This window comes from Aricia agestis, chromosome Z, assembly GCF_905147365.1.
Source record: "Aricia agestis chromosome Z, ilAriAges1.1, whole genome shotgun sequence".
Taxonomy (NCBI): domain Eukaryota; kingdom Metazoa; phylum Arthropoda; class Insecta; order Lepidoptera; family Lycaenidae; genus Aricia; species Aricia agestis.
In genome coordinates, this window is record NC_056428.1 from 4,810,980 (window position 1) to 4,836,950 (window position 25,971).

General features: G+C 37.5%; 1 long non-coding RNA gene across 1 annotated transcript; it reads left to right on the top strand.

Annotated features, from left to right (window-relative positions):
• Positions 1–6,111: 6,111 nt before the first annotated feature.
• Positions 6,112–24,537, top strand: LOC121739294. The gene is made up of 3 exons (XR_006037426.1): positions 6,112–6,123; positions 15,996–15,997; positions 24,458–24,537. It is a non-coding gene; the product is annotated as an uncharacterized LOC121739294 (long non-coding RNA).
• Positions 24,538–25,971: the final 1,434 nt, after the last annotated feature.

Consider the following 25,971-nt stretch of genomic DNA (forward strand, 5'->3'; position numbering starts at 1 on the left):
GGACTACTATCTATATTTTGTAAAAAAGCTATTGACTTTATCATATTTATTTCAACTCTTCTCTCTGGGATTCAGCTGATCTCAGACTGGCGGTGTAAGCATTGTCTAATATTATCTAAGATTAAATAAAAAAAACTATAATCCATTTTCAATTTGTCACCTTGTTGTCAACAGACTTCAGCGATAAATAAAAGAGTATAATTCGTATGTATAGGCTTGTCACTCAAAAAACTCAAAAATCAATTTTCCTAGTGTGTGTGTTGTAGTGTGTGTAATGTTTTATTTGTTAAAAAAATGTATGATAAAGCATATTTTCAAAATAATATTACCTCGATGTACTCCTTCACCATATAAACTATAACTGTGCAAAATTTCATTCACCTACGTTTCCCCATTTTTCGTCAAAAGGGATACAAAGTTTTTGGCTCACGTATTAATATATAGATAATTAATGTGGAAGTCACTAAAGAGATATTATAAAGCAAAAACCTTGAAAAAGAGTCCTTAAGAGAAGCTTACCAAAAGTTCGAAACGTAATGGTGGTCGAATTTATTGCCAATTTAACGCCATTGAAGGTCAAACAAAGGTTAAACATATTTGTTCAAAAATATAAGTAACTAATGGGTATTTTTTTCGTTTATATACAGAAAAACGATCACTGACCTTATTCCTCGAAATGTTTTTATTTTTTTGTGAATTTTGTGAATAAATTAGTACCAATTTAACTAGAAGTAAATTGATATTAATAAATTGTTTGATTTTAATAAAATTAAATACTGACAGTAAGTCTCGCGACAAGCTTTTACTATCATGCAAATTGTATAATATATTGAGGTTATAAGTTATAACTTAATAGTTAAACATTTTAAGGAGAAATTTATTTTCTTCATTTTAGAGTGTTTAAATAAAAGCTTTTTTTCAAAAAGTTTTTTGTTTATAAAATATTTTTTGTTTTTTAGTTATTCTCTTTATAGATTTCTTAGTCTGTTTGATTATAAGTACATAATTTGTTTTGTTTCAAGAATTTGTTAAAATCTGATTAACTTAAGTCCAAGAAATCGTACTTGATTTTGATCAGTGAAAAACCGTGTCTCTATTTAGCGAATTCCGTTTAGTTCCGTTTATTTGTGCGTGACTAAAAAATTAAATTTCACTTAACAAAAGTGACCGAATTTAACCGGGCATGACGCGACACGACACAACACAACACGATACGACACGGCACGGCACGGCACGGCACGGCACGGCACGGCACGGCAAGGCACGGCACGGCACGGCACGGCATGGCACGGCACGGCACGGCACGGCACGGCACGGCACGGCACGGCACGGCACGGCACGGCACGGCACGGCACGGCACGGCACGGTACGGCACGGCACGGCACGGCACGGCACGGCACGGCACGGCACGGCACGGCACGGCACGGCACGGCACGGCACGGCACGGCACGACACGTCTCGTCACGTCTCGTCACGTCACGTCACGTCACGTCACGTCTCGTCACGTCACGTCACGTCACGTCACGCCACGTCACATCACGTCATGGCACGGCACGTCACATCATGACACGATACGACACGACATTGCATTCGTTTCCGAGTTACTCTCAACGAGTCCTTTCATTTGATAATTGATACGCATATTGCAGAAGTGCATTAATAAAAACTATTCCCGTGTCTTGGATGAGCCGCCATATTGGATGTAGAATGACATTACATTAGATTTCGATTTACTCTCAAAAAGCCCTTTCATTTAATATCCATATTGTAGGACTGCATAGAAAATAACTATTTCGCCATCTTGGATGATCGGCCATATTGGATTTAGAGTGATGTCACATACCATATCGTGCATTGTCATCCAAACTAAACGTGTGTGTAAAATTTCAGCTCAATCGGTTAAGTATATCTACTTCAAAATTGAGTTTCAAAATTTCACCCGAACATACATACTTACATACATACAGAGCAAGTTAAATAAAAGCTTTTAAAAATGGACAATCCCCATTTTTCCAATTGAAATGTTACAATTTAAGGACCGAGTTTATTGCATAATTTTTTAGAGGACGCAATTTTATTTTTGGAACATGTAAGGGGGTCAATAGAAGATTAACCTTAAGTTTGTAGGGTCGCCACTTTTGTCTCCCGGCCGCCATCTTGGAAATAGGGATAAAATAAACACTATTTTCGCGATAAGTAAGTACCTCGGAAATTATACGTCTAACAAAAATTTTGTTAAATCTTAATTTGTTGCAAATTATTTGGCCTACAAATAATATATGTTCATACTAGATGTCCCGCGCGGCTTCGCCCGCGTAAATTAGGATTTTTACGGAAACCGTACATTTTCCCATAAAAAATAGCTTATGCCTACTCCCTTCACGTGGTCTACTCTATATCTGTGCCAAATATTGCCATAAAAATTGCTCTAGTAGTTCGTGAGATAAACCCTTTGTAATATTTCCCCTGTTTTCCCCACATTTTCCTGAGTTTCTTCGGTCGAATTAGTCTTAGCGTGAATTATTACGCTAAGATAGAGATATAGCCTATAGCCTTACTCGATAAATGAGCTATCTAACACTTAAATAAGTTTTTAAATCGGACTACATTCCTGAGATTAGCGCGTTCAAGCAAACATACTCTTCAGGTTTATAATCGTCCCAATATTATTATAAACCTGAAGAGTATGTTAATATATGTATAATATGGTAGTGATGATGATGATGAATGTAATTTGCAAAGTAGCATATGTTTTCCGTTCTTAATACAACGCGAAAACTCCCAAACTTGTATCTATAAAGAATCAGGAGTTCTCTTAGCACCTTCCGAACCACGTTATACCAGGTATACCTCGGTGCAAAATCTTACTTGTTGGTAGCATATGCTTAGAATACTTCTCACGAAACCGAAGTTACCACATGTTTCCCTATAAATATTGAGGAGTTCCCTCATTACTTATGGATTCTTCATCAGATCACCACTTTTGTGAATATAATACTAAATTGAGATGATACCCTATATACCAAAAGAAAAATTTTAAAAATCGGTTAACAAATGGCGGAGTAATCGTTGACCATAAAAAAACGAACTTAACACCTCCCCCATTTTGAAAGTCGGTTAAAATTGTAGCCTATGTGTTATTCTGATGTATAAGCTATATTATTGTAAAGTTTCATTAAAATCCGTTCAGTAGTTTTTGCGTGAAAGAGTAACAAACATCCATACATCCACACATCCATACATCCAAACAAACTTTCGCCTTTATAATATTTCTCCTTATAAATAAGAAATTAATTGAAAAAACATTTTCCAGTAGACCAAACTGTAAATCTAAACCATTCTCGAATCTCCACGAACACACACAAAAAATTTCATCAAAATTGGTCCAGTCGTTTAGGAGGAGTTCAGTCACATACACACGCACACAAGAAATATATAAATTAAGATAACTTTTTACCCTAAATTAAAAATTTAAAAAGTTACAAGCAAAAAAGTGAGAAAATTTTATTTTATCTACTGTATTTTTCGCCAGAATAGTTCTTGAGAGCACGTTATTATCGCGTTCAGACAATCAGTTTCTTCAGATTCATAATAAGTATATATTTTGTCTAAAAAGATTATAAATTAATACATATTGTACGAGTCACGACTCACGACAAATCGGAAACGACATCCGATGTGAGTTGTGACGTCACTAAGGTCATCAGCATTCTCTGACCTCCGCGGACCGCAAGACATACAATAGTAATATTATCCTTTCTAATGATATTGATACGATTACTCAGCTGATGCATTATGAAATCAAATGTAATTACAAGCACAATAAAATACGTGCTGCATATTTTAGGCAATTAAAAATAAAGACTATTACAATAGGAAATATTACGCAATGGTCACTACTAACACATACGGTAAACAAACCGACATGTTGCCACAGCCTACACGCAGTTCCGTTTTAACACTAGGGGCACACGGGGCCCGGGCCCAGGGCCCCCGCTCTCAGGAAGACCTTCAATTTTCCTAAATCATTTGACATTTACATATTATTCTCAAAACAACTTTGTTCGGATACAATAACTTTTTTCGAAAATTAGTAAATTTATAAGGTTGGAAGATATTTACGTGTTATAAGGTGTTCGTAAATAAATAAAATATAAATCCATAATCCTACTTATATTATAAAGTCGAAAGTATGTGAGTTTGTACGTTTGTTACGTCCTCGGCTGAAGCGATTTCGACTAAATTTTACGAGTTAGCTGACATCCTGAATTAACACATAGGCTACATTATTAACCGACTTCCAAAATGGAGAAGGTGTTATATTTGTTTTTTAAATTTTTTATGTTCAACGATTACTCCGCTGTTTGGGAATTGATTTCGACAAAATTTTACAAGAAGTTAGCTGACATCCTAGATTAACACTTGGGATAAATTTTTACCGACTTCCAAAATGGCGGAGTTGAATTATGTTCGTTTATTTTTTATGTTCAACGATTATTCCGCCGTTTGTGGAACGACTTTCAAAATTTTTCTCTTGGTGTCTATACACCAAAAGAACTAAGTATGTAACAGTAATCATATAATATTAATTATATAGGGTGTAACAAAACTAAGTGATATAATACGTCATGATACTGTAGGGTGAATATTTTTCTTGTAAAGAGTTCACTGTGAAAGTAGCAGCGCCGCTGACTACGAGAAGCACGTACGTCTTACACACTCTAATTTGATCCTATTTTTCACTTAATCCCATATTTCACTGAAAATCCGTTCAGCACAGCTAGTTAAACATAAATTAAAAATGTTAGTATGTACAGTTTAGCGTTTTTTATTTCCAAAATAGGCCCCAAGTCTTGTGTGACCAGGGTCCCAGCTTAGTTAAAGACGGCCCTACCCACACGTCATAATATTAGAATACTAGCTGTTGCCCGCGACTTCGTCCGCGTGGACTTTAGTTTATAGCGCGCGGTGTCTACAAAATTGTTGTCAAAAAAAAGCTTTTTAAAACCCTAGTACCCCTTAAATCAAAATACCCAAAAACAGCTGTACAGTGTGCACATAATATTTCATTATTTAAACTCGTTAACTTTTTTCTCCCATGGTTTAGAGATTTTTCGTCATACAATAAAATGTTTAACTTTTCAAGCCCTTTCATTTGGCGTATGTCTCAAAGTGTTACACTAGTTTGGGCGATATGCCCCTCCTTCTTCAAAAATTAACTATTAATTATTTATTTTATTTAAATTTTATTTTTAATTATTAAAGTGTAAATATAACTAAGTATTTTGTGAACATTTCAGCCTACCTTATGCCATGATAGATATCGAACAAAAAATTGCAAAAAAAATCAAGTTTGTTGTATGAGAGCCCCCTTAAAATATTTAATTTCTTTTGTTTTTCGTATTTATTGTTATAGCGGCAATAGAAATACATAATCTCTGAAAATTTCAACTCTCTAGCTATTATTGTTCTTGAGTTATAGCCGGAGACAGACAGACGGACAGACAGAAGGACAGACAGACGGACAGACATACGGACAAATAGACGGACAGACAGATGGACAGAGAGACGGTCAGGAAGACGGACAGACATTAAAGTCTCGGTAAGTATAGGGTCCCGTTTTTACCCTTTGGGTACGAAACCCTAAAAAACACACTCGGTTAATTTTAGAACCTCATAGCGAGGCAATGATTGGAGATAGATACAAAGTGTAAAGGACAAAGTTTTAGAGAACTTAATTAGCTTTTTTTATGTAGTACAAGAGAAGTAGAAGCACCGTTTATGATGAGTAAGCAAAGAACCAAAAAACGGGACCTTCTTTGACAGGAAACAAATTTACGCATTTTCACCCCCTCACAACCCCTTTTTCCAGTTAAAAAGTAGCCTATGTCCTTTCTCAGGCTTAAGACTATCAGTGTACAAAATTTCATTACAATCGGTTCAGTAGTTTTGGCGTGAAAGCGAGACAGACAGACATGAGAGATACTTTCGCATTTATAATATTAGTATAGATTCACTGAAACGCGTTAGGTTGTCAATCGTCGAACAAAACTGTATTTTTATTTATTTTTATTTAACAATTTATTGTGCACAAGAAACAATTACAATAAGACAATATACACAGTAAAACGACACAAAGGATCTGCTTATTTCTAATAGAAATCTCTTCCAGCAGCCCTACGGAGAGAGATAGGATTAAGACAGCAGATAGAACGTGCATTATTATTATGAATATATAATATATATTATATCAACACAATACTCGTACTAGTTAAACAGATAAAAATAGATATTTTGATATTATACTAATTAAACACTAAAATATAACTACATAATATAATTACTTATATACTTACTTAAAATAAATATTACATATTATATCTATATAATAAAGACCTCTTCTTAGGGCTGCTGGAAGAAATTTCTTTAGAGATAAGCAGTACCTTTTGTGTCGTTTTTCTTCATCTGTATAATTTGTTAAATGTTTTTGTGTGCAATAAACTGTTAAATAAATAAAATAAATAAATAAAATATAATATTGTTGTATGAAGTAAATAAATCTAATAAATTTTTAAATTACGGTATTATATAATACACAAAAAAATATATGCTTAAAATATAAATAAATATAATACTAGTATTTAAATGGATTGAGATTCGAGGTAATGCTCTTTCAAGCGTCTTTTAAAAACAGCGATAGTGGGACTGTCACGAATGGTGTGAGGGAGCGAGTTCCACAATCTGACAGCATGAACAGAAAATGAGTAGGAGTAAAAGTTGGAACGATGTGAGGGGAAGGAAAGATTTGACCGGACGTTGGACCTACATGGAAGATCGGGAGAACGGGAAAAGTTGAATCTGTCAAGGAGATATGGAGGAGCGAGAGGATTGTACAGGATGTTGTAAAGTAAGCAAAGGATGTGGGAGTTACGGAGGAGACGGATTGGTAGCCACTTGAGTTTGGAACGGTAGGCCGAGACATGATCAAACTTTCTCAAACCAAACACGAAACGTATACAAAGATTCTGTAAACGCTCGAGTCTAGTTAACTGTTCCTCAGTGGCGTCCAGGTAACAGGTGTCGGCGTAGTCAAGGATGGGAAGGATAAGAGACTGGACAAGGAAAATTTTGGTTTGTATAGGAAGGAAGTTTTGGAGGCGCCTCAACGTGTGTAGCGAAAAATGTACTTTCCTGCTCACTTCTGTCACTTGCGGATTCCATGTCAGATTGCTGTCTAGAATTATGCCCAGATTTTTGGCTGAATCTGTGTAATTGATTACAGTACCATCGAAAATTACACTAGGCACATTACATAACCTTTGAGTCATGTATCTGCTACCTATAATCATAGCTTGCGATTTGCTGGGGTTAACCAACAAACCGAAAGACTTAGCCCAGTTAGCTATTCGTTCGAGATCAGAGTTTAGGTCTTCGACTGCAGAGATGATGTCGAGAATGTGTGAATGACGGTAGATTTGCAAGTCATCTGCGTAGAGATGGAAGTGGGATGTGATTATTGAAGTGATATTATTTATAAAAATAGAAAAGAGGAGGGGAGAAAGCACGCCACCCTGGGGTACGCACACATCAAGATCGCACCAGTCCGAGGTACCCACGCTGGAGCGGACTCGCTGTGAGCGTCCCCGAAGATATGACTCAATCCAATTAATCACTGAAGGTGATAAGTTAAGGGAGCGCAGGATAGAGAGGAGGATGTCAAAGTCAACAGAATTGAACGCACTGCTAAAGTCGAGCAATACCAGTATGGAGACACATTTATTTTCTAGTGCAAGGCGTAGATCATCAGTGACCTTTAGCAATGCAGTTACAGTACTGTGACCAGAACGGAAACCGGATTGTAAAGGAGAGAGTAAATGGTTAGATGATAAAAAGTGGGACAGCTGCTTGTGGACTATATGTTCGAGAACTTTGGAGAGGAAAGGTAAAATGGAGATAGGCCTGTAATGGGATAAGGAAGAGGGATTGGTTGTTTTAGGTAAAGGAATGACATCAGCACGTTTCCATGCCAAAGGGAAGGAACTCGTTGCCAAGGAATAATTAAAGATATGTGTGAGAACTGGCAAGAGTTCGGGAAGGGAGAGGGATATCATACGGGAACTGAGATTGTCATTGCCTTGAGCAGTAGATTTGATAGCCGCTATATGCTTAATGACATCATCCTCCGTAACTGGTACAAACGAGAAAGGAGTGCAGGAAGGAAGAGGAAAGGAAGAGAGATGAGACAATGTGCGCGCTTTTGTAGCCTGGTTAACAATTACGGGAGGCTTAGAGAAGTGAGCATTAAGCGAATTTAAATCAAGGGTGCTATCGGTACATGATGAGGACTTACCAATGCCAAGTGATGAGAGAAATTTCCAAAGTTGAGATGGGTTACATTGGTCTATGGAAGAATGTATGTGGCGCCTTTTGGCATCTCTACACATACGACTGCAAAGATTCCGGAGATATTTGTACTGAGCTAAGTTTTCTTCAGTGGGTCGTTTCCGAAATCGACACAAAGCTCGGTTGCGCCTGGCCATCATAGATCTAATGTCCTGCGAGAGCCAGGGTGCCGGTGGATGCTTGACCTTGACTCTTCTAAGAGGAGCATGCCTGTCGAAGATGTTGGTTAACAGGTCCGTTAGAAGTGCCACCTTTTGGTCAATATCAGAGGCCGAGAATACAGGAGACCAGTTCGTATCGTGCACATCACGTTTAAGAGGTCCAAATCGATGTTATTGAAACTGTGTAGGAATTGGTACTTAGGAATTCGACGAGGAGGTTTGATTTTGAAGGAAAGGAATATTAAATCGTGATAGGAAAATATGGAAGGGAATTGGCCGTGAAGAGCGACCAGGTCGGGAGATGAGGTAATGAGGAGGTCTAATAAAGAAGGAGTGCAATTTGGAACGTGGTGGGTTGCAGCAAGAGGGAGAATGTTGAGGTTAAGGGCAGACAATAAGGAACGGAGCTTTGAGGCACGTGAGTCGGATTGTAGGAGACAAGTATTGAAGTCACCCACAATCAAAGTGTGGTCGTAATTCGGACAGTGTGCTGCTAGAAGAGATTCCAAGATGCTAAAGTAATCGATGCGCATAGATGGGCTGTAGACCACGCAAAGCATAATAGATTTATGATGTAAGGTGACTTCAATACACAGGTATTCGACGGAACCAGCGTAACGACTAGGTGAATGTAAAAATAAACTGTATGATTACTGTCTTCGCAAATATTGCAGAAGTATAGTACCTATCCTATTAGATTCAAAAGTATGGCATAATTTTATTAGGAAAATGACTAATAAATATATTATTTCCAATATAATACACATGTCTTAAATATATCCATACTAATATTATGAATGCGAATGTGTGTCTGTCTGTCTGTCTGTAACCTCTTCAAACCGCTGAACCGATGTTGCTGATATTTGGTTTGGAGATACTTTAAGTCCCGGGAAAGGACATAGGATACTTTTTATCTCGAAAATATGTACGGTTCCCGCGCGATAAACGAATTTTGGCACAACGGAGTTGCGGGCGTCATCTAGTAGGCTAGAAATCAATTTCTTGACGGTACAACTTACAACATTTTATTTAGTACAAAAAAAGTGTACAATCGCAAACAATTGCTATTAGTATTTAAGCAGCATATTGGCACTCGAGATGACGGATACACCAATTACCGAAACGACTGACATTTGGCTCGCCCCGCTAATACAATAAACTGCATTGTTCGCAATTGTACCCATTTTGATAACAATGCGTCCACTTTGTTGACATCTGTGTTCAACAGTACAAGATTAACTGCTACTCAAATTTCAACCTTAATTTAGAAGTATTATACGGTATGAAATCGATTAGCTTCTTTCTTGAGAGTTTTTTTTAATGTTTTATGCTCGTTTTCGGCAGTATGTTACTAAAATGAAGACAACCTACATATATTATATATATAAATTATAATATACAACAATGTATAATATTATAAAACAAAAAACATATAATTAGGTTATCCGATTCGTTTAAGCATGTTTAAGGCACATAAACAGACGAACGTATAACCTCCTCCTTTTTGGAAGTCGGTTAAAAATACAACGATATCTTAAAATCATGTCGATAATAAAAACGATATCGTATAATATTATTATTGCGATTTACCTGTTAACATGTTTTACAATAATTTCATCATAATAATTAATATTATTTTCGTAAGTCGTATGATCTAAATGTTATCAGTTATCAGTTATCACTCAACTCTCAAGTCGAATAATTGGGGTCGAATGTCGAAAATTAAGGTCTTAATTGATTATATTACATATATAAATGGCGATAAAATATCAAATATTATTCATAATTATGAAGGCTCCTCTGTGTGCTTATGAATTATGATGGATCACTATGATTGATAAGTATATAAACAAAAATTAGTTTATCACTAATTACTATACTATCTAATATACTTTAGGGTGTGTACGTGTTCCTTGTAGAGAGTTCACTGTGTCCTTGTTGACTGCGGAACCCTAAAAAATATGGGAATCTCTGGTCTATAGCATACAAAAATATTGAAGTAGGTACTGGTCTGTGGGCATACCAATTCGCTTGTTGTTGCTTGTGTTTGTCCATCTTTGGCAAGTTATGGATAATAATTCATATGAATATCATATAAGTTTTGATCAATCCCGCAAACGAATTGAGAATTTCATGAAGCCGGGACTGCACCAAAACATTAACTAAGCTGTATTAATGATTTTTTTCATGTCCCCGATCAGAGACAGGTTTCGCTGATTCCTTTATTTTGCTGTATGTACCTATTAGAAAACGGTCTATCTCTGATCAAGGACAAGAAAAACATTGATATTATGATGGACAAAAATATCAGAATCATCGAGCTTTAATCCATCAAATTGTTTGAGTGTGTCCGCGGCCTAACTTAAATCTCAGGTGGACCGTGGGTGGAATGCGGGCGTGTTGTGTGTTTGTGTGTTGTGTGCAGGTGCACGCTGCCGTGGGAAACTGATATTTAGGCTACATTTTAGTGCCATCGCTAAGCTCATTGTTCTGGGTGGAGACAGGCTAAGTAATCATCTGCATCACCCCATCGATGTACTGTTAAACGTAGAAATAGGCTACATACAGTATTTTGCACACGGTAAACCTCTTATCCTATTGTAAAATCATAATTTTGCGAATTCTTATTCTTCTTTAACCTAACCATAACGAATATCGTTTTTGATCATCATTGACGAGACACTCAAGTTAGGTTACCGGCTAAGGGGGCGTCCACAAATTAAGTGAGGCGTTTTTTTTAATTTTCTGACCCTCCTTGGAGATATTTCATAAGATTTTATTCAAACCCTCCCCCACCCCCCAATCTCACGTGAGATTTTTCAAGATGTGGGTTTTTTACGTAAGTTAAGAGGATACACCAGGAGCTAGAGAAATGAAAAAAAAGTACGTGTAATATCTATAGCTGCCTCCCTTACCTCAAGCCTATACCGCAGAACGCGATAGAGACAACTGCAGAAAATCCAGAAAATCAACGATTCGTTGTCCCCTGATTCCTTCTCCAAACCTTAACCGATTTAAGTACTTTTTTCATTAAAGATTAAAAAAAGGCTTGAGCTGTGTTCCTATGTTTTGCTTTTTTTTGTATAATCTAGCCAAATCTGTTTTCAGGACGTTTGAACACAGCGGAAAATCTGGCCATTTTTTTAGGTTTTTGAACGTTCATATCTTATTTAATAATTAAATTATGAAAAAAAAGAAAACATAGGGACATTGTATTAGTGGCCGTAGATATTCAGGAAAAAAATTATAACTCTACTAGCATTATCCAGGGAGGAAACAGGGGACAACGTTTGTATGGAAAAAATGGCGGTGTGGAATCCTCTTAAGCGTTGGATTGTTTGACAGTCAGTAGATGTACACCATAGACTTAATATATACTGTCGATGTACACCGTCAAAGTATGAATGAAATTATTTTGTTTCGAACGAATTAGTGAATGCTCTTAATCATATTACGATGAGGTCAGCGCAGACAGAACGGAGCGCAACGGAGAGGATTTTATTAACGCACTTGAATCTAAACTTTAAAATTATGACACTAAAGTGCGATAAGGGATTCCCGCGTATCCTCGAGGACGCGCGAGCATTTCTTGTAAGGTTCAAGCATTTGTGCACTTTAGTACAATAATTTTAAAGTTTATTTTCAAGTACGTTAATAAAATTCTGTCCGCTGTGCTCCTTTCTGTCTGCGCTGACCCTTACGCTAATACGATTAAATCTTAAGCTTAACGTACGATCTGGATAAAATAGACCAAAATAATATTATTTTGTAACAATGAGAAAAAAAAATACGTGAGATTTGCCGAGACCCCCCCTCTCCAACGTAAGATTAGAAAAGATTTGACTCGACCCCCTCTCCCCCTTAAACACCTTGAGAAGACACTTGGGTTAGGTTAGCGGCGAATTTTAAATTTAATTTTTTGGGTTTCTTAGATAAATGATTGGTCTCGCGCGCGCGGTTGTAGCGCGAGCGCGAGACCAATCATTCATCTAAGTTGGGTTTATTAACTCCTTTTTTTAGAGAGTAAGGAGGACGAGCAAATGTCGCAAGGGACACTCGCAACATTAGAAGAGCTGCAATAATTGTGTTGCTGGACTTTTAAGGAAATTATACTGCTTACGACAGTACGACAGTTTCGTTACAGAGTTTTACAGTGCGCACCAAAAAGTTACGCCAAAAATGCACGGCGGAAGACTGCCACCCATGCAGATGATGAGGATGGAATATTTTCGCGTGAAACGATGGCGAAAAGTTGCAGGAGGTACCTCAATATGATTTTTGAAGACCTATCCATAGATACCCCCACACGCATAGGTTAGATGAAACAAAATTTTTTTTTGTTTCAATTGTACCTATTTTTTAATAATTTTTCCATTTTTGTATCAAAATCTTAATGCGGTTCACAGACTACATCTACTTACCAAGTTTCAATAGTAGGTATAGCTCTTATAGTTTCGGAGAACGGACGGATAGACGGATAGACAGACAGACAGACAGACAGACAGACAGACAGACAGACAGACATACAGACAGACATGACGAATCTATAAGGCAAAAAACGGAACGTTTTTTGCTATTTGGTTACGGAACCCTAAAAAGTATCAAAATATTTTATTCCAATTACCCCGGTATTGCTAGAGTTAATTTCTTTTCTCACTTTTTGCCATCAGATTACAAGGATAGGTAGAACCTACGAATAATAAAAACTAGGTAGAACCTATAAAAGGTTCAATTTCAATAGACAACTGACGAACAATATAAAATAACAAGTTAAACGGCCGTTTGACATTCTCGGACAGATTGAAAAATTGACTCTAATTTAACGGTTTATTTTTTTAAGGTACACAAGAGATAGAGATAGATACAGAATGCGTCTCGCTCTGTGGGAATCACGACCGCAGACTCGTGAGTCGTGAAGTCCTCGACGACTTCATATTATACAGAGTGTGTTAAATGTACCCCGAGTTTTCGTATTCGTCATAATAATAAATTACGATATTGCCTTGGATATGACTATATTCGAAAAACAATTTATTTTTGTATTAATTAGTAGAAAAAAAAATCCATTTCAAGTAAATTTTTTCAAGATACTTTTTTCCCAGACTGCAGAGTGTGACATGTACAATCGTATCGTGATAAGTACAATTGTAGACAATGCTTCAAAATACGGTTGTGAGTTGTGACTTGTGATTTGTGAAGTTGATGATGGACACAGCATACCTACAGAACAAGATACAGAAATTCACCTGATAGCAACAAGCAACAAGTTTTATGCGTGGGAGAGCCATGTCGCTGGCCCCGGGCAACAAAGTGGTAAACGCCGGTTACGCCCTTTTTAATGTTATTTGATTTTTGGCTTCTCTGAGTATTAAGATGGCTTTGCCCAAAATTATATTTTAAAGATATGAAATAAATAGGGGCGATAGACTAAGCCCCAATTTCACCAACGTCTGTTAGTGTTAACAGCTTGTTAAAATGTCATGTCTTCTCTTTCATTCATATGAAAATCGAAAGAAGTAACGTCATACTAATTCCGGCGTTAACTTTAACAGTCGTTGGTGAAATTGGGGCTTAAAGTGGCTTTCGGATCTTTGCCGCGAGCGACCGCGACCGACGAAAATTCAAACGAAATGCCACTTTAATTACATACTACTACATTTTACTATTTCATAATATGACTGCAATCATGAGAAATATACAATAATAATTCTTTTAGGATATTGTCAGTATCAGCCCCGGACCTTCAATTTTTTTTAGGCGGGGCAAAAACTGACAAATGCCGCCCCGCCTACCTACTTATGTTTATTTCACCTTTATCATTCATATAATTTCAGCTATCAATATGTAGGATATATTATACTTATTTAACAGGGTAGGGCTTATAAGCGAGCGGGAGCTGGGCGCATATTTTGAACTATGCCTACGTGCCTAGCGAGTCGCGATTAATAAATGTTCGTGCAGCACGTCTCACTCTGGTATCGGTCAAGTTGATATGGCCATGAAATTGCTGTATTTGTGCTATTATTTATTACGTGGTCAAAGTTAAATAAATGATGAGTTGTCCATTGGTCCGTGAAGTGTTAATTTGGCCGCCCCCTGAATTTACCGCCCGGGGCATAGGCCCCGGCTTGCCCCCAAGATCCGGGGCTGGTCAGTATTGAATAAAATGATTTTCTATAAAATCTTCTGATTTGTAAGTTTGTCTAATAAGATAAAGGAAAGGGTTTATAAAATATTAAAATGTTGATTTAAAGTTTAAAGAATTATTTTAAGTTTTTTTATTCTGTACAATAAACCTTTTGGGGCAAATTTATACTGGGCAAAGGTTCCCCTAGAGCTCGCGCGTTCCCGCAATCCTGCGTGCGAACTGCGAAGAGTGGAAGAATATAGATGGGTTTTAGTGGGTAGGGCTGCGGTCAATCTTTACGGCCGCAGCGAGTCCTACATACCCGGAGGAGTTGTCCCCAAACCCTCCAAAATGCGCAACAGCATTCAGGATACTCCACTTATCTCGCTCCAGCGTCACTGCTGATATGCCTCCAAGGGAGAGTTTGCAACCGTGTGCTAGTCTGAGGTCTTTGCAATAATCGGTTGCTCACAAGAAAGCCAAGAGATGATAGTTTATAAAAATATATTCATCTTCTCTGACAGTCAAGCTGCACTTAGCACTGCAGCAGAAATTTCGTCCAAATTGGTTCTACATTGTGGTGATACGTAAAACATGCTGGAAGAGAACAACAACTCCGACTAGTATGGGCCCCGGGTCACATTAACGTCTTTGGTAATGAAACCGCTGACGAGCTGGTTAGGCTTAGAGCTGAGAATCTCATATACGGTCCAGAAGAGGTCTGTGAAAAATCTCCCATTACTACAAAGCAAGTGCTCGAGGCATGGAGTCGCAAACTAAGAAAAGAGCAATGAAATTAGACTTCTGGCCTTGAACATTCTAAAACACTAATTCCTGGCTGTTATAAAACTAACTATTAAAACTTATACTGTAAAGATAAGAATAAAAATCTTTACGGTCCAGAAGCGGTCTGTGAAACATCTCCCATTACTACAAAGCAAGTGCTCGAGGCATGGAGTAGCAAACTAAGAAAAGAGTAATAAATTAAGACTTCTGGCCTTGAACATTCTAAAGCACTAATTCCTGGCTTTTACAAAACTAACTATTAAAACTTATTCTGTAAAGATAAGAATAAAAATCTTTACGTTTACATAATAACTAGTATTACTAGCATTACGACTTGCAGATTCTAGGAAAAGGGCCGAGACACCTTTTAACTTGTTTTATTTTTACCTCGTTGACTATACTAATTTACTCAGCAGCTGCAGCTGCTGCAGCTCAGGCAGCTGAAACTCACCTACTCTACTATAGAGGAAATTGGTGGTACCAATTCCATCCACATCGTTCAATTTATGAGGATTAAGTAGTCACAATAGATCCTCAGGAGTCGTGGTGACTTAAGGGCTACAGTAACCTGCCTTCAAAGGGAAAAAAGCTATATTTTCCTAGGCCTAGGCTAGATACCCACTCTGTCGATATCCAGCCTAGATGCATGTGGATGACACGACCAGCCCAATGCTACTTTAGCCACCATCTTGACTCCCACGTCTGAGATTCTTGTTTGGATGGATTTTTTGTTTTGTCGAGAAGAGTTACTTCCAACTTACTGCGATCCATTGCTCTTTGGAAAGCCCCGAGTTGGATTTTTGTAAATTAGTCAATGACCGAGTTTGCGTTCCGTTAGTTAGGACGAGTGAAATACACATATCGACGAATCTGCGGTTCCTTGAGAGGGGTATGTCTTCCTTCATCAGCTTCTTCATGGACTAGTTTCTCTGTATTTCCTTGTCTGTTATCAAAAGAAACTAACTGGCCCAAGTACGTCCACCTCGACCTTACATCTCGTGCTGTTGGACATTGATTGGGTCTAAGGTAATTTTTATTATCTGAATTCGTAGGAGCAAAAAGGGCTTAGTCGTCCATAAAGCGGAAATTGTTTAGGATTTTATAGTTATTCAAATATATTTAAAAAACCAAGATATTTTTAAGTTGTTAATAATGTCTTCATTATCAGATACTGTTATTTTAATTGCTTACTTCATCACGCCCATGTGAAAATCACTAACTTTGTTTTGAGCTATGGCATATGACGTGACGTCATGTTGCAGCTGGGGTTCGCGTAGTGCATAATATTATATTCTTTGGCTGGGGTGAGAGGAAAATAGTTACTTGAAACTTTTTATTGATAATATTAAATTTAATACTTCTAAATCATTGTTTTTAACGTGTTTTGCCAATATTATATATATTATCATTTTATTTAAGTAGGTACAGTTTATGTAAGTATACAAATTATTTGAGCATATCTATTTTATCTAATTATTATGCTTTTACTTATAAAGATTGTTATATATACTATTTTATTATACTTAATTAGTTTGCACGCCAGTGTGCATCTGTCGAGCGAACGACAACAAGGCTCCACAGAACACCAGGGATCGCGGTGTAGGTACTATACCGCGATCATCACCTGAGTGGGGTCCTTTTCGGCAGCATTCGCATTACACTACATTGTGTTTTGTACCCAGATAGATATTAAAAATGTGTATTATAATGTCCGTCTGATTGTTTTTTTTCTTTGTTTTTTGTTTTGCTATGTTCTGTTTTGTAATGTGGTGTAATGTGTTTACATGTTGAATAAATGTTTATTATTATTATTATTATTACTAACTTAACAAAAATGTTAATTGTTTTAAGACTTCTGATAATGCGCTTTTAAAACGAATGTTTAATAAAGAAATAACAAGAAAATAGCTCGCATTTAAAGCTATTAATCAAAAATATTAGAAAAATTTCATAAAATCCGGATTATCCGGATAATCCGGATTTGAGCTTGTCAAAATCCGAAAATCTGGATTTTTTTAAAAATCCGGTTTTTTGCAATCCCTACACTGTACGCTGCACTATAAACAAAATAGCTTATTTTGTCTCTCCTGAACAAAACTATTTTTGATATTACGCCTTTATTGCCCGGGGCCAGCGATGTTTCGGCACGAATGGGCCGGCTCGACCGGGGAAATACCACGTTCTCACAGAAAACCGGCGTGAAACAGCGCCTGCGCTATGTTTTGCCGAGTGAGTGAGTTTACCGGAGGCCCAACCCCCTACTCTATTCCCTTCCTTTCCCTACCCTCGCCTATTCCTTTCCCTTCCCTGCCCTTAAAACGTTTTTGGGATAAAAAGTATCCTATGTCCTTTCCGGGACTCAAACTCTTTCTATACCAAATTTCAGATAAATCGGTTCAGCTGTTTGGGCGTGAAGAGGTGCCAGAAAGACAGACAGGCACACTTTCGCAGTTATAATATTAGTACGGTAGGTATCGATTATTTTTCTAGAGCGGCCGCAAAACATCCTGTACAGTATGAGTGGGCGCTGGACAGGTACGGATGCACCTGAGTATTTCACCGCGCGCCGCCGCCGCCCGGCCGGCGCCGCCCGGCCGGCGCCGCCCGGCCGGCGCCGACTTGAGCTGGGCCGAACAATATACGACCACCTATCACACCATTCACACCTATCACCCTGAGACGAGCCATAGTTTCAAAATTCAAACCCAAAGGGCCTAAATCAATATTTTTAATTCAAAATACCTAGGTATTTTAAAATAGGTACTCTAATTGAACGTCAAATCTACAATAGGCGGGTCCACACTCCACACCAAGCGAGCCGCCGCGCCGCGGGCAAGGCCCGCCTCGCGCGGCATGCGCCGTACGCTCGCTTGGTGTGGACTATAGTTGCAAAACTTCTGAAAAATTCCGAATAATTCCGGAATACTTCTGGGAAAGTTTCTTTAAATTTGAATTATTCAAAATGAATTTAATAAAAAAAAAAATATTAATTTTTATTTATGCTAAAAAATCGTATTTTGCATCAATCATCGATCGCCGCCGCGCATAGAGCGTCGCCCGCCGGCCGCTATCACCGCTTCGCACGCGCCGACTGCCACGTGGCCACGGCGAAATATTCGACGGAAACATTCGATTCGACTCGCTCGCCCGTACGAGCGGGCGACGGCGGCGCGGAAGGGAGATGCTCCCCGGAGAAGTTTTCCCTCACCCCGCGGAAAGATTCGTACCCCGCATTCGAATGTTTCCGTCGAATATTTCGCCGGAATAATTCAATGGAAATATACGTGTTTGTTTGTGGTTTGTGGTGGTTAAGTGAATTATTTGTTCAGTGGCACATTACGTACTTAAGTAAAATATAAATTGTTTATCTATACCTACTTCTAGGTTTAATATTATAAATGCGAAAGTGCGTCTGTTTGCCTATCTATCTGTTACCTCTTCACGCTCGAACCGCTGAACCGATTTGGCTGAAAATTGACATGGAAATACTTTGAGTTCCGTGAAAGGACATAGGATAGTTTTTATCCCGGAAAAATGTACGGTTCCGGCGCGATAAACGAATTTTGGCGCAACGGAGTTGCGGGCGTCATCTAGTTTTATCATAAATTAGTAATGGCCAATGGGATTGATTAATCTATACTTACCTACTTATTACTTACTTATATCCATACTATCCATACTAATATATCCTATTGTAAGTAAATCAGAATAAAAACCATAAAAAATAAACGAACTTATATGATTAGGTATTATCAAAAAAAAGTAACAAGCCGTTATCAGCCGCTATTTATCGCTAGTAATGATAATAAGCCAAAAAAGCCGTTTCTCGCCGCTTGGCTAATAATGTTAGTAACCGGCATCACATATTCTTAGATACACAACTAAAGATAAATAGTTTACAACTTCCAAGCGCAATTTTCCTCGTTATTTTTGACAGTTGAAATATTCCCAAAGTTTCGCAATATTTCGGAATACTTCCGAAGTATTCGACGGGAATAATTCGGAATCTTTCCCGCCAGCATCTATAGTGTGGACGTTGCTCGCCCGAGGCGGGCGAGCGCGCGCGCGAGCCGAGCGGTGTCGGTTTTTTGAAATGCTCAAAGGTGCCTCGGTCGTTTGCCTCGCGCAGTGTGGACGTCACATGTTTTATTTTGTGCCGCGGTCAAAAATGAATGACCAGAGTCGACAACCAATAAATTTATACGCCGCAAATGTATGGCTTTGGGATGCCAGGGATCCCAATTGCTCTAACAGAGGGATGAGGGAAGATTCTTGGAGAAAAATCAGCCGCAAAATGAATATTCCTTCAAATTGCTATTAAAAGTATGTACCTACCTACTATCAAAGAAGTTAATTCCTAGGCAGATGGGGGACCTATACGTAGTTTGGTCGTGTTATGTCAAAACTCAAACCCAGGCCAAGTCAATATTTTGTCAACGGCCGTGACAAAATATTGACTTGTAAGTGCGCCGCAGGCTGGGCAAGATTGGGAACCCAAGCCATAGATCATGACATTAAAGGATCGGACACCGGTGTCGGGACACATTGTATAACACTCATAGAAGAAAATCACACGCTCATTAATTTCTCTTGTTTGTCCATCGTTGTAGTCCACTTAAATGCAAAATCGACGTCAACCATGAGAATAAACAAATATGAAACACTTGTATTGGTCCATCATCACAATATGAAGAAATCACATAAAAACTCTCAGCAGCAAATTGACAATCAAGATGAAACCAAGATGGCCGCTAATGACATTTTTTTCGCGCGCAAAATGTTTTTATCTAATTACAATCGTGTGATCGGGCGGATGCACACCTGTGCGCGTGGGAACGCAATCTTGGACCAAAAAACAAAACCCGCTAAACCGCACTAGTGTCGCGTTCGATATTCAAATCAGTTTTTTTTTACCTTTGATGCAAGCAAGGAGGACAGTTTAAAGGCTTAAAACTTAAAATCCGTAGGAATGTAGGCAACAAACTACGGCAACAAAATATATTTTGATCCCATATTATCGAATACTAGATAGTTTTTTTCGCTAACTTTGTGATTAAATAAGTATTATCTACCTACATAAGATTCTTTCGTCTCTCGAATTGAAATAAAAGGTCACAACTCACATACCTAAGATATTCAACACTTTCAAAGACATTCAGAAAGCGTTGATGTTTTTGCCAGTTCATATAAGATTTTCAAGCAAAGTATTGCTATATTTATGTATTTTTATATTATCTACTTTTAAGCCCACCAAGTGTCTATAGCAGCTAGCGTGGGTGGGCAACAAACCAGGAGACGGTATTCAGACCACAATCAATCAAAATGAAGCTCACAATAGTCCATACCAGTCGTGGACTTATAGACCAGTTCGAATTATTTTACCCTTGAATCGCTGTGAAATAATCCTTATGTTGAACGCTATAAAAGTCCAGTCAAAGTTAAATAACCTTAAACTGACTAAGGTGGTCATATAAATTGCGATGCTCTAGCCTTTGTACATGTTCTGAGTATTAACAGTAGAGTGGTACGAGATGTCGATGAAATAATGTCGATATTAAAACAATCTAACATTGGATAATATAATATTATCCAATGTTAGATTATTTATAATGCCGCGTTGTCGTAAACTAAAAAAGGGTAATAAAAAGCTAATTTTAAATGCCACGTTGTCGTAAACTATAGTCTGTCAAAAAAGTGAAGAAATTAAAAAGTGGCAACATCGTAGTGTCATCCCTTTCAAATCAATGTAAGATAAAAGGGGTGACACTACGATGTTGCTAGTTTTTAATTTCTTCACTTTTTTGACAGACTATAAAAAAGGGTAATAAAGAGCAAGACAATGACTGGTGTCTACAAGGAAAAAAATATCTCCACCCTGAGAGTGGAGCAGCTAGTCTTCCGAGGTAGCTTAAATATATTTAAACCAGCGTTGCCAGACGTCCCAATTTTTTCATCAAAATTAAAAGTCCCGCGCGGGACAGGGTAAGTCCTGCTTTTCGGGGAAAGCCCGAACGTACGTGCAGCGTGCTGAGAAAGAAAGGTTCGTAATGAAGATAAGAGTGTGGGAGGTAGAGGGGTACATTTTCTTTGGATACTTTAGCTATCTATTGTCACGTAAACGTTATTTTATACCTTTTTTTTACTTTGTCCCGCTTTTGACTGAAGAATCCCGCTTTTTAACTCAAAAAGTTCCAAAGACTGCACAAAAAAAATCTGGAAACGCTGATTTTGGAACTGGAACTAAAATTAAGTCACACAGGAGCAAAATGGAACCTGGATGCATGAAAATACATGTTTATATTTTTTATTTAAATGTATTTTTTTAATTATTAGATATTCCAAGTCTTCACTATATATAATAAAATGCAATCTGTAGTAAGAACAGAGGACAGCAGCTGCAGTAAGTATATTTTTTTGGAAAGAAAATAATTATATTGAAGAGCAAAATAGAGTAAAAACAGCAGATAAATTTTCTACAATCTACATTCTCGCAGTAAGCTTGACAAATTGCCACAGATAACAGTTTGATTATTAACTATATCCACATATTATATTATTTACATGTATTTATGAGTTATGACTGTTATTAGAAGATAACAGTCATAACTCATAAATAAGTGAGTACATTAGTATTTTCTTTAGTAGAATATAAACTGCTGAAGAGAAAAAACAGCACAAACTATTTTAACGTTGTTAGTGGCGGCCGAAAAGGAAGATCTTCCGTCCGAGAGAGATAGCATGCTCGGTCAGGCCGAAGCCCACTGACGTCATTTCAGACGTTGTATATATCTTGCCGTTCTCCGAAACTTCGATAGCGCGATGCAGGAATGTCAGGCGAATTGTGGGTACCGCCACACTATCTTATATGTTTGTGTAAACACCGTTATCCTTGAAACCATCAAATGAGACCGTCAAAAATTATTATTTTTTAACAAAAAATTAAAACCGACTTCCAAGGTAAAAACAAAAGTAATATTCTTAAAAATAATCTAAAAAGAATCAAATAATTCTTATTCGTTATTATAGTGCCGTCTTCAGACTTCGCCTAAACCTCAACTATTTCTGTAGAGTGTAGGTACTCAATCTTCGTACTTTTGAAGTCGCTACCAGCCCAGAAAAGTTCTGAGATCCTTGACATAGAACTTACGCTAAGGTAAGCTGGTACCGACTTCAAAAGCATGAAGATTGAGTACAGAAATAGTTGAGGTTTAGGCGAAGTCTGAAGACGGCACTATAATAACGAATAAGAATTATTTGATTCTTTTTAGATTATTTTTAAGAATATTACTTTTGTTTTTACCTTGGAAGTCGGTTTTAATTTTTTGTTAAAAAATAATAATTTTACCCTTTTTAGTTAGGTACCTATGAGACCACAAGGCTATATTACTTATAGCTTGTTGTCTTAGAGTTGTACATATTATTACTAGCGGTCGCCCGCGGCTCCGCCCGCGTGGATGTCGGTTACGGCTGCAAAAAGCGTACCCAGGAAAGAGTCGGTCAGCAAACTGATTCTCAGGTCAATTCACAGACTGCAACACTGACATCGACGACGCGGACGCAGTCATTATCCGAAGGGATGCATATTATAGTACACACTGCACAGATTGTCGCACGCGCACCCCCGCTTGGTGACGCCCACTATCGTTATATTTTCATTTCGCCATAATTTCAAAACTAAACGTCCAATTTAAATCATTCAAAGACCAAATGTTATCTACATAAACCGTACTTAGTGATGAAATAATTTATTTTCATAAGGATTAATTGCATAAGTAAAATAAACGCGTTGAAATGTTGTCCAAAAAAATTCAAGATTTTTAAATAACAAAATGGTTATTGTGCCCTACTCGACATTGATAAGTATAGTGTGTCGCGGACTTTTTTGTAGATATTTATATGATCTACAATTACTTGCAACACTTTATGGTTCTATCTTATATAGTTTCGGCAGCGTACGCAAAATAAGTAACTTTTCTGGTTGATTTTATACCTGGCGTCCGAAAAATCTTACGAAACCCAATTTTTTCCAAAATAAAATTTAGCCTACGTTCAGCAGAAATAATGTAGAATTCATTGGCTTTTGCTTGAAGTAGTAGATACAAATAAAGCCAAAATCCTCGAACTTGTATCTATAAGGATTCAAAAGTTCTGTTGGATACCTTCGGAATCAGGGTACATCCTGGAGCAAAATCTTACATTTCGGTAGTATATGCCTGAAACACTTCAGAAAAAATCGAAATCACTATATGTTTCCATACAAATTTCAAGGAGTCCCCTCATCATCAGATCACCATTTTTGTGAACATGGTACCAACCTCGGATTCAACCCTGTACAACAACAAAATAATCATGAAGATCGGTCCACGAACGGCGAAGTTATGGTTGAACAAAAAAAAAAAATATATATATATATATATAAACAGACGAACGTATAACCTCCTCCTTTTTGGAAGTCGGTTAAAAATGAACAACTTTTTCTATGAAAACAATGCTCGCACCTCAAACAAAATGCCGTCTTCATACCCATACGGATGCCCGGATCGGCAATTTGTATGGGTATGAAGGATTTTTTTAGTTCCCAGCATTGTTCTCATAGAAAAATTTGTTCATTTTGACGGTCTCATTTGATGGTTTCAAGGATAACGATGTTTACACAAACACACTGTATTTCTATAGCAAGTTCTATAATAGCTGCTGTGATTTATCGACACGAGTACATCCCTACTCGGAGTCTGTGTCGCGCAGGTGTGCTCGAGACTAGCCGGCGCCGCGCGCATTCCTCGCGCGGTCACCGAACATTACGGAATACGGATGTAAGCCTGTCTAGACTAAGCCTAAATCTAGACTCTAGACAAGAGTTAGAACTTAGATTGAAAGAAAATTCTTTATTCATACGAACTTTATATTAAACTTTAAATAATAAAAGAAACTGTAATAATGATGTTGTCTCGAGTCCAGACTTAGATAGATAGAAAGACAGAAATCTGGGGGCATGGTAGTGCCCCCGCCAAGACGAGCTAAGCGAAGCGCAAAGGCACTACTACCTTTTCTCTTAGTGTTTCGTCGTTTTTTAAGGTTCCGTATCCAAAGGGTATTACTGAGGCTTCGCTGTCTGTCCGTCCGCTTGTCTGACTGTCTGTCTCTAGAGTCTAGACTGCATCTCAAGAACGGTGATAGCTAGAGTTTAAATTTTCACAAATTATGCAACTGTTGTCGCTATAATAACAAATAAGTAGTACTTACTAAAAATAAATTAAATATTTACAATACTTACAATAAACGTTTTTTTTTGCCATTTTAGCCGTGTATCGATAATAATGGTTTAACACGTAGGCACTTCAGATATTCACAAGATACTTACTTATGTAATTGTATTTTTATTTTAATAAGAATTAATAATACAATTAAAATAAATATTTAAGGCAAAAGGCAAAAGGGGCTTACAGGCAATACAAAAAACACAATAATATTGGCTTTCTTTGCTTTAAAATGGTTCGAAACCCTTCGTGCGCGAGTCGTCCTAAACTAAATTACTATAGTCTGTAACTGTAATAGAAACAATTAGTAATGAATTATGAAACTACTTTAAATAAGCTGTCATACTCCTAGAATCTAGATAGTAGCGTTTTTTAGACAACCGTCTATGAATAAATTACATAAGAGTTATGGCTAAAAATACTACAGTACATTTTCAACAATATAGCCAGTTCCTAATGAGAAGCTGGAAAGTGGAAACGCTCTTTAAACTCTTAAGCAATGACGGATTAACCCTTAATCAAATTAAGCAATTGCCTAGGGCATCACGACGTCTGAGGAGGCACCAGAAAAACAAAAAACATCCTCCTTAGGGCATCACGCCTCACCCTCACGTCACCAAAAACCACACCAAAAAAGTTTATAGGAAAAAACTAAAGTTTTTAGGTGGTAAAAGTGTAAATACCGATTCTAGTATAGGACTATACACTGGCATGGATTGCTTAGGGCATCAAGTAGTCTTAACCCGTCACTGCTCTTAAGGTAGCGCGGATGTTCATGAACGACATTTAAAAATTAAAATAACACTTCTGCGTTGCCTCGTCCTTTAAATTAATAGCAATTATTGCCTAAAGGGGAGGTTTAACGCACTTGTAATTCCTTCAGTACTGCACATTAGCCAGCGTCAATTATGGAATATGGACCCGACTTTTATTCATACTAGCGTCATCTAGTGGCCTTATTACAAAAACTATTATAATATTACTAGGAAGTAGGACGAACTCAATTATTGTTCGTTTCATCGGCAGTGCGGATTCATTGGCTGTTAAATTAAAAAATATATTTCTTCAGTTATTTTTCTTTTTCATTAAATACGGACCTGAAGATGAAGAAATAAACTTGATTCTTCTCAAATAGATCATTTTGTACATCCTAGCGACATCTATCTTAACTTGTAAACTACAATGATTATGATGTTTGTCAGTAGATGTCACTTTCAAAGCATTCTATTCTGCTTTT